This window comes from Odocoileus virginianus, unplaced genomic scaffold (genome assembly GCF_023699985.2).
Source record: "Odocoileus virginianus isolate 20LAN1187 ecotype Illinois unplaced genomic scaffold, Ovbor_1.2 Unplaced_Scaffold_1, whole genome shotgun sequence".
Classification (NCBI taxonomy): Eukaryota; Metazoa; Chordata; class Mammalia; order Artiodactyla; family Cervidae; genus Odocoileus; species Odocoileus virginianus.
This window is the reverse complement of record NW_027224263.1, coordinates 5,387,930-5,404,966: the sequence shown is the minus strand read 5'-3', so window position 1 is coordinate 5,404,966 and position 17,037 is coordinate 5,387,930. Positions and strand designations below refer to the sequence as shown.

The 17,037-nt window shown below is 38.3% G+C and overlaps 1 long non-coding RNA gene across 3 annotated transcripts in view; it reads right to left on the bottom strand.

Moving 5' to 3' along the window:
• The window catches only part of LOC110130650 (uncharacterized), a 453,938-nt gene that overhangs the window by 248,471 nt on the left and 188,430 nt on the right, over window positions 1-17,037 (bottom strand). The window lies entirely within an intron of this gene.

The following is a 17,037-nucleotide window of genomic DNA, read 5'->3' as shown; positions in this document are numbered from 1 at the left end:
TCTATCATTTGTAATCACCCAAACCAGTCATGGCACCTCAGGAGATTCCAAAATGCCTAGTCAACAAGTTGATTCTTTCAACTTCTAACTAGTAGATGTGATCCCAATGGATGTGGTTACACTTTCTCACCTAAAGGTGGACTTTCCCAACAGAGTTTTTCCAGAGTATCAGAAAAAGGAGTCTCAATTCAAGCAGAGAGAAAGGAATGGGTCCTCTCTAAGAATGCTGCCAAGAATTTGACTGAAAGATGTTATAAATGATGCCATCTAACAGTCTAAGTATCCTTCTCCATAATTAATCCTGCTAATGCCACAAAACTATGTACAACTATGTTTTTCCCTGGAGGAACACCATGCTTCAAAATTATTGTAATATGTAGTTAGAAGTGAACTGGACAATAAGAGGGAGAGAAAAGAGAACCCCAGAGTTCAAGTGATTATAAATGATGCTTAGATGATTGATTCAGTGCACTCAGTTTGAAAATAAATTGCCTTGCCACTTGGGATTAAAGTAAGGCAACTAAGTGAAAAACATCACAGGAGCAAATTATATGTCTGTAACTGGGAGACAGGCTTTCAAGGCAAAGAGACCTGAGGTCATGCCCAGTCTTTATCGAGTGTATGGCCTTAAATTCTTTATTTAACTTAATTGAACCTCAGCTTTTTCAACTGAAAAACAGGCATAATAGTCCCTACTTCACAGAGTTATTTAGTATTACTGAGTATTAAATTGCATAATGGTTATAATAAGTCTGGTACTTAAAGGGAGGTATAATCCCCCTCTTTATTATTATAATTCCCCTAATTAATAAGGGTTAATCCCCCTCTTTTTCCCTGATGTTAAGTGTGTGTTTCAGCAAAAGTCTTAGAAACTTGGGCTGTTAGATCAAGGGGAAATTTAAAGTTCATCTTATTTAATTACCTCATTTTTAGCAGATGAGAAAACAAAAGTTCAGAACATTGGAGTGTGCCATACTGGATTGTATTATAAAATAGGAATGGGGCTACAAATTCCTACCTCAATATTCTGAGTAAGTCTATAATTCATTCTGCATTACCCATTCCTATCCAGATGAGGAACATGGAAAGGAAGTATTCTCCAAATTTTTCTAGATTTTCTACTTAAACCAGCTTTATAGTTGAAATGGATAATTACCCATCTGCAGCTCACAAATTCCATAGCTATTTGCTGAGTGAATTTCCTAAACAGCTCTCAGAATTACTTAGGATGGGATTAGAGTCGAATGGATACAATGAGGTCTCAGGATTTCAAAGACAAGAAATGTCATGAAAATGGAACTGACAGAACCTGAAACGCTGCTTTCAAGTGGCAGAAGGTAGTGGGAGGAAGATGTCTGAGGTTTTGAGCTTAAATGACTGGGAAAATGATGATGCTACTAACAGACATTTGGAAGTTGAGAACAGGAGTGGATTCACAGTAGAGATAGAGAAGATGAGTTCATTTTTGGACATATTGTGTTTGAGATGCCAGTGGAACATTCAGGCCGTGATGCCTGGGAGGCAGAGTTTCAGCTAGTCTTTTTGTAGCTGTCGTGTGAATATTTAACAAGATGACCTCTCCAAGTAGACAGTTCTGAGCACAAGACTTGGTCAATAGACAGTTAGCACCTTCATGTGAACAAAAAACACTCCTTTCCTCTGCCTAATGAAGCCTAGTACAGGATGTGGTGAGCAGAACATCAGCTAAATTAAGGCCCCCACTTCCTCCAGAACCATTTGCAGTCACCCTGCTGGTAGCCAACTGCAGGTGTGGGTCTGGAGGTCAGGGAACTATCTGGGCTGGATATAAAGATTTGGGAGTCATGACCTTATAGGGGCTTCCCCTGTGGCTCAGTGGTAAAGAATCTGCCTGCAGTGCAGGAGACTCGGGTTCAATCCCTGGGTCAGGAAGATCCCCTGGAGAAGGAATGGCAACCCACTCCAGTACTCTTGCCTGGAGAATTCCATGGACAGAGTAGCCTCACAGGCTACAGTCCATGGGGCTGCAGAGTTGAACATGACTGAATGACTAACAAGGCCAGGACCTTATAGGTGAGAGTTGAAGCTGCTCAGAGAGAGTATATATAAAGATGAATAATGGCCTTGTGGGCTTGGGTGTATGAGGGCTTCAGAAGGTTGTTTAGCATTCACTAATTGTTTTGGTTATTTCATTCACTGACAGAACAAGTTATGTGGATACACGGGGGAAATTCCCCCAGGCAGAAGTAACAACAAGGAAAAAGACCCATAAGCAGAAATATAACTGGCATGTTCTAAAAAGAGTCAGGACACTAGTGTGGCTAGAGCAAAGTCAAACAAAAGGGGAGAGTGGCTGGAGATGAGATCAGAGTAGGAAAGGATGGGGATCACTGCCATAGTAGATTACGGGCCATTATAAGAATGTTGCTTTTCCTCTAAGTAAAATGTAAGCCATTGGAGGATATTGGGTGGATTAGTGACATGACTTGACTTAGGCCTCAAAGGTTCACTCATAATTCTGTGTGGAAAATAAAATGCAGGGATAAAGGGCAAAAACAGGGAGTCTAGTTAGATGAGGCTTCTGTAATGATCCTGACTTGAAATCAAGTTGCCTGGACCAGGGTGGCAACAGAAATGGTGAGGTGTTGAATTCAGGATATGTTCTGAAGGTAATGCTAACATGGTTTCCTTAAATATTGCATGTAGAAGGAGAACAAGAGAGAAAGAGAGAGGAGATTTGAGGACAGAGTTGACATTTACTGAGATGAAAATGACAATGGGAGAAACACATTTGGAGGTGAAGGTCAGGAATTCTGTTTGGGAAGTATGACTCTTCAAGTTAGAGAAGAGGTCTGGGCTGGGGATATCAAATTGGAGTTCATCATTTTATACTTAGATTTTAAAGCCTTAAATCTGGATGAGATCACTAAAGGAATGAGTAGAGATAGAAAAGAGTTGTGAGATGTAACCCTAGGGATCACAGAGATTGAGGAAACAGGGAGGAAGAGGAATTAGTAAAAGAGGCAGAGAAGTAGTAGTCAGTGAAATAGGAGGAGAACCAGAAGAGTGTCAAATCCTGGAAGTCAAGTAAAGACAATATTTTAAGGAACTAGATAAAAAAGTGCAAATAAAATCCAAAGTTAATAGAAGGAAAGAAATCATAAAGATCAGAAAGAAATAAATGAAACAGAGACTAAAAAATAATAGCAAAGATCAATGAAACTAAAAGCTAGTTCTTTGAAAAGATAAACAAAAACTGATAAATCTTTTAGCCAGACTTATCAAGAAAAAAGGGAGAGGGCCCAAATCAATAAAATCAGAAACAAAAAAGAAGTTACAATTGACACTACAGAAATACAAAGAATCATGAGAGACAACTATGATCAACTATGGGCCAATAAAATGTACAACCTAGAAGAAATGGGCAAGTTATAAGGTGCAATCTCCCAAGACTGAACCAGGAAGAAATATAAAATATGAACAGATCAATTACAGTACTGAAATTGAATCAGTAGTTTAAAAACTCCCAACAAACAGAAGTCTAGGACCAGATGTTTTTACAAGTGAATTCCACCAAACAATTAAAGAGTTAACACCTATTCTTCTAAAATTATTCCAAAAAATATTGCAAAGAGGATCACTTCCCTACTCATTCTATGAGGCCACCATCACCCTGATACCAAAACCAGACAAAGATATCACAGAAAAAGAAAATTATAGGCCAATATCACTGATGAACATAGATGCAAAAATCCTCAACAAAATACTAACAAACCAAATCCAACAATACATTAAAAGGATCATACACCATGATCAAGTGGGATTTATCCTAAAGATGCAAGAATTTTTTTTTCCATTTATTTTTATTAGTTGGAGGCTAATTACTTTACAATATTGCAGTGACTTGTGGACATTAAAAAATTCTTGCTAAAGATGCAAGAATTTTTTAATATCCACAAATCAGTGTGATACACCACATTAACAAACTGAATAAAAACCATATGATCATCTCAATGGATGCAGAAAAATCTTTCAACAAAATTCAACATCCACTTATGATAAAAAACAAAACAAACAAAAAAAGCTCTCCAGAAAGTGGACATAGAAGGAAGTACCTCAACATAATAAAGGCCACATATGACACAGTTTGCATCATATTTAGTGGTAAAAAGCTGAAAGCTTTTCTCTAAGATCAGAAACAAGACAAGGATGCCTACTCTTATTATTTTTAGTCAATAAAATATTGGAAGTCCTAGCCACAGCAATCAGACAAGAGAAAGAAATAAAAGGAATCCAAATTGGAAAGGAAAAAATAAAATTATCACTCTTTGCAGATGACATCATATCATATATAGAAAATTCTAAAGACACCACCAGAAAACTACTAGAGCTCAATGAATTTAATGAACTTTCAGGATACAAAATTAATATATAAAATCTGTTGCATTTCTATATACTAACAATGAACTATCAGAAAGAGAAATTAAGGAAACAATCCCATTTACCATCACATCAAAAAGAATAAAATACCTAGGAATAAACCTACTTAAGGAAGTTAAACTCTTGTAGTTCAAAAACTAAGATATCAATGAAACAAATTGATCAGCCAAATAGCTAATAGATAAAATAATCTTTAAAAAGAAGAAGCAAGCTGGAGGAATCAGGCTCCCTGACTTCAGATTATACTACAATAATCAAATCAGTGTGGTCCTGGAACAAAACAAAAATATAGATCAATGGAACAGGAGAGCCCAGAAATAAACCTATGCACTTATGGCCAATTAATCTATGACAAAGGAGGCAAGAATATACAATGAAGAAAAGACATCTCTTCAATAAGTGGTGCCATGAAAATTGAACAATTACATATGAAAGAATAAAATTAGAATATTCTCTAATACCATGTACAAAAATAAACCCCCAAAAGATTAAAGTCCTAAATGTAAGACCAGAAACCATTAAACTCCTACAGGAAAACATAGACAGAACACTCTTTGACATAAACCATAGCAATATTTTTTTAGGTTAATCTCCCATGGAAAAGTAAATAAAAGCAAAAATAAGCAATTGGGACAAAATTAAACTTAAAAATTTCTGCACAGGAAAGGAAACCACTGACAGAACAAAATGACACCTACTGAATGGGAAAAAAATATTTGCAAATCATATGACCAATAAGAGTTTAGTATCCAAAATATATTGATATAAACAGCTCATACAACTCAACATCAAAACAAACAAACTTGATTAAAAATTGGGCAGAAGATCTGAATAGACAGTTTTCCAAAGAGAAATTCAATGGCCAACAAGTACATGAAAAGCTCAATATTGTTGATCATCATGGAAATGCAAGTGAAAACCACAGTGAGGTATCATCTCATACCTGTCAGAATAGTTATTATCAAGAAGAACACAAATAACAAATGTTGGTAAGGATGTGGAGAAAGGGAACCCTAGTACATAGTTGGTGGGAATGTTGGTGTAGCCACTATGGAAAATTTGGAGGTTTCCAAAATAACTAAGAAGAGAACTACCACATGATCCAGCATTTCTACTCCTGCATACACATCCGAAGTAAAAACACTAATTCAAAAATACACATGTACTCCCATGTTCATAGCAGTATTATTTACAATTATGAAGATAATGGAAGCAATATAAGTTCCCATCAACAGAAGAATAGATAAAGAAGATGTGATATACACACACACACAATGGAATACTACTCAGCCATAAAAAGAATGAAATTTTGCCATTTGCAACAACATGGATGGACTTGGAGAGCATTATGCTAAGTGAAATAAGTCAAAGACAAATACTATATGATATCACTTATATGTGGAATCTAAAAAATACAACAAACTAGTGAATATAATAATAAAAAAATAGACTCACAGATATAGAGAACAAAATAGTGATTACCAGTGGGGAGAGGGAAAGGAGAGGGGCAAAATAGTGGTGGAGTGAGAGGTAAAATTACTATGTATAAAATAAATAAGTTACAAGGATATATTGTACAGCACAGGGAATATAGCTAATATGTCACATAACTATAAATGGAATATAACCTTCAAAAATTGTGAATCAGATCAATGGAACAGAATAGAAAGCCCAGAGATAAGTCCACGAACCTATGGTCACCTTATCTTCGACAAAGGAGGCAAGGATATACAATGGAAAAAAGACAACCTCTTTAACAAGTGGTGCTGGGAAAACTGGTCAACCACCTGTAAAAGAATGAAACTAGAACACTTTATAACACCATACACAAAAATAAACTCAAAATGGATTAAAGATCTAAATGTAAGACCAGAAACTATCAAACTCCTAGAGGAGAACATAGGCAAAACACTCTCCGACATAAATCACAGCAAGATCCTCTATGACCCACATCCCAGAATTTCAGAAATAAAAGCAAAAATAAACAAATGGGACCTAATGAAACTTAAAAGCTTTTGCACAACAAAGGAAACTATAAGCAAGGTGAAAAGACAGCCCTCAGATTGGGAGAAAATAATAGCAAACGAAGCAACAGACAAAGGATTAATCTCAAAAATATACAAGCAACTCCTCCAGCTCAACTCCAGAAAAATAAATGACCCAATCAAAAAATGGGCCAAAGAACTCAACAGACATTTCTCCAAGGAAGACATACAGATGGCTAACAAACACATGAAAAGATGCTCAACATCACTCATTATCAGAGAAATGCAAATCAAAACCACAATGAGGTACCATTATACGCCAGTCAGGATGGCTGCTATCCAAAAGTCTACAAGCAATAAATGCTGGAGAGGGTGTGGAGAAAAGGGAACCCTCTTACACTGTTGGTGGGAATGCAAATTAGTACAGCCACTATGGAAAACAGTGTGGAGATTTCTTAAAAAGCTGGAAATAGAACTGCCGTATGACCCAGCAATCCCATTTCTGGGCATACACACCAAGGAAACCAGATCTGAAAGAGACACATGCACCCCAATGTTCATCGCAGCACTGTTTATAATAGCCAGGACATGGAAGCAACCCAGATGCCCATCAGCAGACGAATGGATGAGGAAGCTGTGGTACATATACACCATGGAATATTACTCAGCCAATTAAAAAGAATTCATTTGAATCAGTTCTAATGAGATGGATGAAACTGGAGCCCATTATACAGAGCGAAGTAAGCCAGAAAGATAAAGACCATTACAGTATACTAACGCATATATATGAAATTTAGAAAGATGGTAACGATAACCCTATATGCAAAACAGAAAAAGAGACTCAGATGTATGGAACAGACTTGTGGACTCTGGGAGAAGGCGAGGGTGGGATGTTTCAGGAGAACAGCATTGAAACATGTATATTATCTAGGGTGAAACGGATAACCAGCTCAGGTTGGGTACATGAGACAAGTGCTCGGGCCTGGTGCACTGGGAAGACCCAGAGGGATCGGGTGGAGAGGGAGGTGGGAGGGGGGACTGTGATGGGGAGTACATGTAAATCCATGGCTAATTCATATCAATGTATAACAAAAACTACTGTAATGATGTAAAGTAATTAGCCTCCGACTAATAAAAATTAAAAAAAATAAAAAAAAAATTGGGAATCATTATCTTGTATACCTATAATTTATGTAATTTTATATTGACTCTACTTCAATAAAAATAAGTTAAAAATAAATATATCAATTATACTTCTTTTTTTTTTAAAGAAAGCATTTCAGGAGGCAAATTTATAGTATTAATTGCTGCTGATAGGTCTAGCAAGGTAAGGAATAAAAACTGTCATTTACGTAACAAAGTGAAGGTCACTTTTACAAAGAACAATTTCGGTAGAGTGATGGAGGCAGAAGCCTGACTGGAGTGACCTCAAAAGAGAATTGCAGACAACTGTTTTGAAGAGTTTTGCTAAGAAGTTGGGCTGAAAAATGAGGCCATAGGTATAGAGGCAAGTGGAGTCAAGAGGAGAGTTTGCTTTGTTTTGCTTGTTTTAAGACATGAGCAGTAACTGTATGAAATACAGTGGTAGGAATGAACCAGTAGTGAGCGAAAACAAGGGGTACAGAAGACCGAGGGAGAAATGCTAGGGCAACACAACAGCCTTGAGTACCCGAGAGGTGTTGGGATATAGCATAGAGATGGGGGGCTTGGCCTTAGATAGGAACAGAAGTGGTTCTTCCATACGATCAATAGAGAAGAGAAAGAATATGTGCGTGTTTGCAGGTAGGTAGGTAGATGTGGGAGTCTGTGGGAGTTCTCTTTTCACTGCTTCAGAAGGTCAGCTGTTTTGAAGAGCCTGGAGGGATGGAGTGTTGGAGCTTTGAGGAAGAAGGAAAAGTATAGAGGGAGAGAGTGAATGAACTAAGGAAATGTATGTAGTAGCATCCAGTACCAGGGGCCCAGTTGAGATGAATGGTGGTGAACATGAAGTGAAATCAGTTAACACAAAGCTTCCTCTGACTCCATCCACCTCTCTTGTCTTCACCCTTATTCCTCTCTCTTCAGCCTCCCCTGGTGGCTCAGATGGTAAAGTGTCTGCCTACAATGTGGAAGACCCAGGTTCCATCCTTGGGTTGGGAAGATCCCCTGGAGAAGGAAATGGCAACCCACTCTAGTATTCTTTCCTGGAAAATCCTATGGACGGAGAAGCCTGGTAGGCTACAGTCCATGGGGTCGCAAAGAGTTGGACATGACTGAGCAACTTCACTTTCTTTCTTTCAGCCTCTCAAGATAGAGGCCTGGATCATATCCTCAAATCCAAACCTCTTCTGTCTCTTTGGTTATCTCTCCTGCATAGCTCGAGCTGAAGGGGAAGCAGCAGGTTGGAAGTGGGAAGTTAGATTGTGGAGAGGGTGAATCTGGGACACCTCTAGGATGCCCAAGTAGGTTCAGATCTAGAGCTTGGGTCAGAGCTTGAGGCTGCAGGCACAGATTTGGGAAGTAGCACTCAAGGCTGAGAGAGAACAGATGAGGTTATGTGTGGGGAGAAGGAAAGATAAAGGAAGGAGAAAGTGTTCAGATGAGAGTTGTGGGGCCTGACCACCCTTTAAGAGCATGCAGGGGCAAGGAGAAGAAGGTTTACCAAGGCAATGAATGGAGGACAATCTCTCTGCCTTTCCCCTGACTGCTGTTAGTCAGGCAAGGCTTCAAGAAGCACAAGGAGAACTCCACCATAGCTCATCTATTTTTCACTCTGCCCTGAGCTGGCTGCTGTCTCAGTGCTTGACAAATTCCCCTGTCCCTAAGGATCTCAAAGGACAGAGTGTTCCACACACAGTACCAGCTTGCATCACGGATGTTGGGTAAAGAGAAGGAAAACAAATTAAAGCCCCCATATGCCCGGGTTATGAAGGAACACTTCCTTTCTGTCTTCTTCTGAGTCAAGGTCTGGCCCTGGGAATTAATATCCCTTCGCATCTGCACGCTTTTCAATTTGCAAAGAGCTTTCATGATTGTCAGGCAAATTGTTCTTTAGGGAACATCCGTGAAGGAGGCAGAGCAACACTTAGGACCTTCACTCCACAGGTGAGGACCCCAAGGCTGAGGCAAGCAGGGAGATTGGTGCAGTTGGTGGCAGAGCTGCGTCTTGGATGCAGGTAGCCTCTCCCTGGCAGGGCGCTGCCAAGAGGGTGGCCCTGGCTGCTGCTCTCTGTGCTCCTGAGAATCTGGGAATCATGACTCCAAGACCGGCCTCAGCAACTGATGAAAACTAGGACTTCTGAGGCTGAGCCCAGACTAAGAACTTATTTAGAGCCTGCCGTATGCCCACCACTGAGCCGGTGCTTAATGCAGCTTCAAACAGGGGCCCATGCCCTTAAAGAGATGACAACCTGAATGAAGAGACTGAGCTTAGACACCAAGTCCAAAGGGAATCGCAAGGGCTTCCCTCTTTTCTGCTAACCAGTCTGCTACCAAGGACCATGACTCAGAGACCCCTGCACTCACCTCCCTCCTGACCCAGCCCTGTGGAATGATGGGTAGCAAGAGCTAAGGGTGAAGGATAATGAATTTGGGGGAAGAAAGGAAAAATTAGGGTTCCTGCTAAGTGTCAGGCATAAAGTAGAATATATGTGTTATAGATATGTCAGCTATATAATGTTTATTTTATACACACACACACACACACACACACACACACACATGCAGTCTCCATGGATTAATTTACTTAGCTAACTTTCATCCATGTAAAGAGCTTAAAACAGTGTCTGGCACTTAGGAAACACTAGATGAATGTTAAAACCATTCTTCCTTATCATCATCATTATTATCTTCAGTGATACTTCAAAGTTTGGGGACCTGTGGTGTGTATAGAGCTATCTACAGAGGTAGACAGAAAGGATCTGAACATGAATTTGACCTACCTCAATAACCCAGCTAGGACCTGGAGATAAAGAAATTGTTGAGCTTTGCTTGGTGATAGTGCATCTCTCTACATACTAGCCTAAAAATTCGAAACTGTTAGGGTTGTTGAATTTTCAAATATTTAATAGTAGTGGTAATAGTTTCCCCCATACTCTCTCATGGACACCATAGTTTCAGCCAGACACCTGACAGTCATAAATCTTACTCTGCCACCTTTCACATCACTATCTACAGATGCTCGACCCTCTTGCTTCACTGAGAAAGTCAAGGCCACCAAGGGAGCCTTTTCCTATCCAGCAACCAGCCCAACTCCTTTTCTCTAGTCTCAAGGAGTGAGCTATCACTCCTACGGTTCAAGTGCAACTCATCCATTTGAATCCTATCACTTCCTATTCTCAGGGGACACGGCTGTTTAAATCAATCCCTCCTTCTCCTCATCCTCAACCTCACTTTCTTCTGCTGATTCTTTTTCCACAGCACAGGAACATACTCAAAGATCTCCCACATAAACCAAATTAAAAACACTCTTTAATTTACAGTCCTTTCTAGATGAAAACCTCTTATTCCTTTTCCTTCTCAGCTAAATTCTTTGAAATGATCACCTGCACTCACCATTTTAATTCTGATCTCTCATTACTACCTCTACATGCCCAGTCACTAAGTCATGTCTGACCCGGTGACCCCATGGCAGATGGTCCTCATCTCTCGTATTTCACTAAAACTGCTCTCCCTGAAGTTGCTAATGATATCCATAATTCCAAATCCAGTGGATACTCTTCTGTCAGTTTCTTAAATTGATCTCTCTGTTCCATTTGACATTACTGCCTACTCCCTAGTTAAATTTCTGACTTCTTTGAAATTACTCTCTCCTCATTTCTTTGCTTTTCTTGCCACTCACCCCGGATCTCCCACTCTGAACTCTCTTTCTCTGCCCAAACTTCAAATATTGTTGTGCTCCAAGATTTCCACTTTACCATTCCTTGGGTGATCACCTCTGAACCCAACTCCTCAGACTATATCTCTATACCACTGCATTTAGCCCCATCTTCCTATTCATCAGAAATCTTCCTGAGAGCAGAGCCTATTCCCTGTTCATTCTTGTACCCTTGGTGTTCTGCACAGTGCCTGCTATCTTATGGACATTCCATTCCTATTTGTTTCATAAATTAATTAAACCTAAGGTTAGTTACACCTTATCAAATTGTAAGTCTCCCAGGATCAGTTGCCAGGGTTACCACTTATATTTTAGATCAAGTAACCACTCAATATTCTGAATGAGGCTATATAAATCCATTAGCCTGCCCATGCCCAAAGGCAAAATTCTTTATCTAAAAGTAGCTATTCATGGGGTTCTTCATGCTTCTGAGGCCCAAATCTGAAAAAGCTTTCGGGGACTGTGCTTAGACTCACTATAATGTAAGTAAGATAATATATATGTATAGTTGGATTGAGGCAAGAAAGATGGGGCTTAGATAAAGGGGAAAGGTGAATCCTTGGTATAGATGCTCATTTCCTTCAGTCTTGCAGATAGTTGTTTGGCTGGATATATAAAGCTAGTAATATTGATGACAGGGTATAAGAAGGATGGTGATTTGTTAATTTGGCTATTAGTGTATTCAAGTTTGGCATTAAGGAAATTTGCCTTTAGAAGACTGACTTCTCCCTTTCAGAACCACTATCAATACTCTGTAGTAACACTTCGCCCATGTAATACCCACTTCTCCAGACATTCAAGGTCTCTGTGGGAGAAGGCAAGGGTGGGATGATCTGAGAGAATAGCATCGAAATATGTATACTATCAACTGTGAAACAGATCACCAGTCCAGGTTGGATGCATGAGACAAGGTCTCAGGGTTGGTGAACTAGAATGACCCAGAGGGATGGGATGGGGAGGGAGGTGGGAGGGGGGTTCAGGATGGGGAACACATGTAAATCCATGGCTGATTCATGTCTATGTATAGCAAAAACCACTACAACATTGTAAAGTAATTAGACTCCAACTAATAAAAATAAATGAAATAAATAAATAAAATTTAGCCAGCCAACAAAAGTTTCCTTTTGAATTAATCACCTGTTACTGCAATACTTTTTCTGTGGACCTATTTCTCAATTGTAGAATAAACAGTCACCATGATATGACAGAGAGGAATTCCAAAGGGTAATGGGACCTGCTTTTGTGTGTGTATGTATGTGTGTACTTGGTAGCTCAGAACTGTGTCCAATACTTTGCAATCCCAGGGAATGTAGCCCACCAGGCTCCTCTGTCCATGGAATTTTCCAGGCAAGAATACTGGAGTGGGTTGCCATTTCCTCCTCCAGAGGATCTTCCTGACCCAGAGATTGAACCCACATCCTCTTGAGTCTCCTGCATTGGCAGGCAGATTCTTTACCACTGCACACCTGGGAAAAGCATAAATCATAGAACATGTAACAGTCTTGAAGGCTTTATTTGCTTCAAAGAGCCAGATCCATTTCCTTTAAGGGACTCCTAGAGCTGGTGCTGATATGCATAAATAGGTTAGATACTGCAACCAACAGTCCTAGACAAATTGTTCTTCCTTCCATCCAATTATGATTTTGTATCCTACTATAAAAGCCCCAGAGCTTTCCTTTCAGGTGGGTCAAAACATGAAGTTTTTCTCTATCTCAAATTTGAAGAATTGGCTTCATTAGAACCAAAATTTCAGACCACTAGGAATAATTGACAAGGTCTTCCAAGGCAGAAAGCATCTGTCCAGTTCATCAAAATTCCTTTCATCGCCATCTAATGCTAACTACACTAAAATGTTTCCCAACCATAGCTATAGATTCCACATTATTATCTTCCTGGTAATCAGGGAAGTTTGAGATGGGTATGGAGAAAATATACTAGATCTGGTATTTTATTAGGCACTCAGGACAGAAAGATAGAAACACATAGGAGAGAATTCTTGAAATTTGTTTTGATTACTGGTTAGAGAATTAGCCATTCTCATCACTAGCCACCACTTATTGAAATGGAGATTGAAATTGCTTGTCCCAATTTCCAATGGGGATACTAAGGCATACAGAGTCTAGATACAATAATAAGGAAGTAGATATCTGAGTAGCACTGTATTGCATATCCCCCAGTAGGTTCATTACATAATGTCAAGGAATAAACTGTCTAAAAATATTGAGTGGTTATCATGTGTCAGTCACCATGCAAAGTGCTTTAAATATATTGTTTCCTTCAATCATTGTAATGCTTCAGAAAGTAGCACCTAGTATTATCAACACCAGTTTACAAATTAAGAAACCAGTAACTTTCATACCATGAGAAATTCTAAATAGAATAAATCAATAACCTCAGATATGCAGATGACACCACCCTTATGGCAGAAAGCAAAGAAGAACTAAAGAGCCTCTTGATGAAAGTGAAAGAGGAGAGTGAAAAAGTTGGCTTAAAACTCAACATTCAGAAAATGAAGATCATGGCATCCGGTCCCATCACTTCATGGCAAATAGATGGGGAAACAGTGGAAACAGTGACAGACTTTTTTTTTTTTTTTTTTGGGGGGGGGTGCTCCAAAATCACTGCAGATGGTGACTGCAGCCATGAAATTAAAAGATGCTTGCTCCTTGGAAGAAAATTTATGACCAACCTAGACAAAATATTAAAAAAGCAGAGACATTACTTTGCCAACAAAGGTCCATCTAGTCAAAGCTATGGTTTTTTCCAGTAGTCATGCATGGATGTGAGAATTGGACTATAAAGAAAGCTGAGCACCGAAGAATTGTTGCTTTTGAACTGTGGTGTTGGAGAAAACTCTTGAGAGTCCCTTGGACTGCAAGGAGATCCAACCAGTCCATCCTAAAGGAAATCAGTCCTGAATATTCATTGGAAGAACTGATGCTAAAGCTGAAACTCCAATATTTGGCCACCTGATACAAAGAGCTGACTCATTGGAAAAGACCCTGATGCTGGGAAAGATTGAAGGCAGGAGGAGAAGGGGACGACAGAGGATGAGATGCTTGGATGGCATCACCTACTCAATGGACATGAGTTTGAGAAAATTCCAGGAGTTGGTGATGGACAGGGAGGCCTGGTGTGCTGCAATCCATGGGGTCGCAGAGAGTCGGACACGAGTGAGTGACTGAACTGAACTGAAATAGAATAAATATTCCATTTAGAACATATTAAAGAAAAGCATAAAACATTTCTATGAAGATCACATTAGAGTATTACTGACAGAATTAAAACAAACTTTGCACAAATAGACACATTGTTCTTGAATATAAAAACTCAATATTGTAAGATAACAATTTACATATTAGTTTAAAATTTATTCTATTAATTTAAATGTGATGCAAATGAAAATACCAACAGGACATTTTAGATTTAGACAAGAATTTAAATGTGATGCAAATGAAAATACCAACAGGACATTTTAGATTTAGACAAGAAGGTATCAAGTTCATGGGGAAAAATAAACATTCAAGACTAGCCAGAAAAGAAATGGAGAAAATATTATAAAACTATGGTAGTTACAACAATACAGGATTGGCTAATAAGAAAACAAGCTGGTCAAAGTAATAGAACAGTGGGTCCAGAAAGAGTCCCTATACACATAGGAGATTTATACTCTATAGATGGTACTTAAAATCTGTCAGCAAGTGAATTATTCAATAACTGATGTTATTGAATGGATAATTTATTGATAACTCATATTATCCATTATTATTAAAATGACTCTCCCTAACCAAAAATACATTCCAGAGAATAAAAGCTTTAAATATAAAAAAATAAAATAATAAGGATAATAAATGGAAATATGTCAGAGCATTTATAAAATAATTAATATTGAATAAGGCTTTTCTAAGCAAAACAGAGAACCTAAGAATCATGTAGTAAAAGACTGATAGACTTGAATACAGAAAAATTTTGAACTTCTGACAGGAAACCTATCCTAGACTTCAAAAGAAAAATGAAACAGTATTTACAATATAGGTAAAGGCCTAATTCCATTTATATATAAAGAGTTCTAAAGGAATTCCCTGGTGGTCCAGCAGTTAGGATTCTGTGCTTCCAATGCAAGGGGCATGGGTTCAATCCCTGGTCAGGGAACTAAGATCTCGCCCGTCATGCAGTGCAACAACAACAACAAAAAAATAAATTCTGAGAAATCTGTCAGAAAACACAGACAATTCCATTAACAATGGACAAACCACATGGACATGCAGTTCACAAAAATATTTAAAGTGGCTTTTGAATATATAAATGCTTAATTTCACCCATAATTAAATGCATAACATATTTTATTTTCAGAGAAATTTTATGATCACAGCAAAACTGAATAAAAGGTACAGAGAGTTCCCATATACCTCCTGTCTCCCCACACATACACAGCCTCCCCCACTACTAACATCCCCCACTGGAGTGGCACATTAGTGACAATCAATGAGACTACATTGAGCCATCATAATTGCTCAAAGTCCATAGCTTACATTAGTTGTCACTCTTCCTGTTGTACAATCTATGTGCTTGAATAAATGATAATGACCATGTATCCATCATTATGGTATCATAGAGAGTATTTTCACTGTCCTAAAAATTCTCTTTGCTCTGCCTGGTCATCCTTACCCCACCCCCTCCCCAGGTCCTGGTAACCACTGAACTTTTTACTGTCTCCAAAACTTGGCATTTTTCATTAAACAGAATGCCTTTGCAATAAACAGATGTATAATGACAGGTACCCAGCATTGTAATTGAATGCATTTTTTTAGTGAGAATAGTTTTAACTGTCAAAAGAGAGGACTATGAAGAACTGTATGCTAATAAAACTAAACTCAAGGAAAATTCTCTTCAAACTGACCCATAGAGAAACAGGAAATCTGACAAGCTCTACAATTTTTGTTTGAAACTTGAATAAATAGTTAAAAATCTACTCCAACCAAATTTCAAAATACAAACTTTCAAAGAACACATAATCTCTAATTTACATAAATGTTCCAGAAAAAGTATTCAATTCTCTGAAGAGCCTAATTTAGCTTTGACATCAAAAGCAGAAAAGGAGAGAAGGAATGTGAACAATTATAAGCCAAACTGAATTATGAACATAGACACATAAATACTAAATAAAATATTACAAAATGAATCCATCTGTGTATTACATCATGACCAAGTGTGGCATATCTGAAAACAGAAAGAAGGGTTTAACATTCAAGAAGAAAAAAAGAGGTATTTAATGTTTTTTAATGCTATAGGATCAAACAAAAACAATTTGATGAAATGCAGGAAAAGTCATTGATAAATATCAACGCACTTTCAGCATAAAAACACTCAGAAAACTGAAAATAAAAACTAACTTCCTCAAAGTAAAAACTATGGAGACCAAATTATCAGTGATTGCCAGTAGTGATAGGGATGAACAGGGAGAGAAGAGAGGATTTTTAAGGTGGTGAAAATACTCTGTATATTACAATGATAAATATATGTCACTGTGCATTTGTCCAAATCCATAAAATGTATAACACTAAGAGTGAATTCTAAGGTAGACTGTGGACTTTGGATAATTACAATGTGCAGAGGTAAGTCCATCCTTGCTTAAAAAAAATATACCATTCTGGTGAATGATATTGATAATAGGGGAGGCTATGTATGTGTGGGGGCTGAGAGTATATCTCTATATCTCCCTCTCAATTTTGCTGTTAATTTAAAACTACTCTAGAAAAATATTCTTTTAAAAAGTTA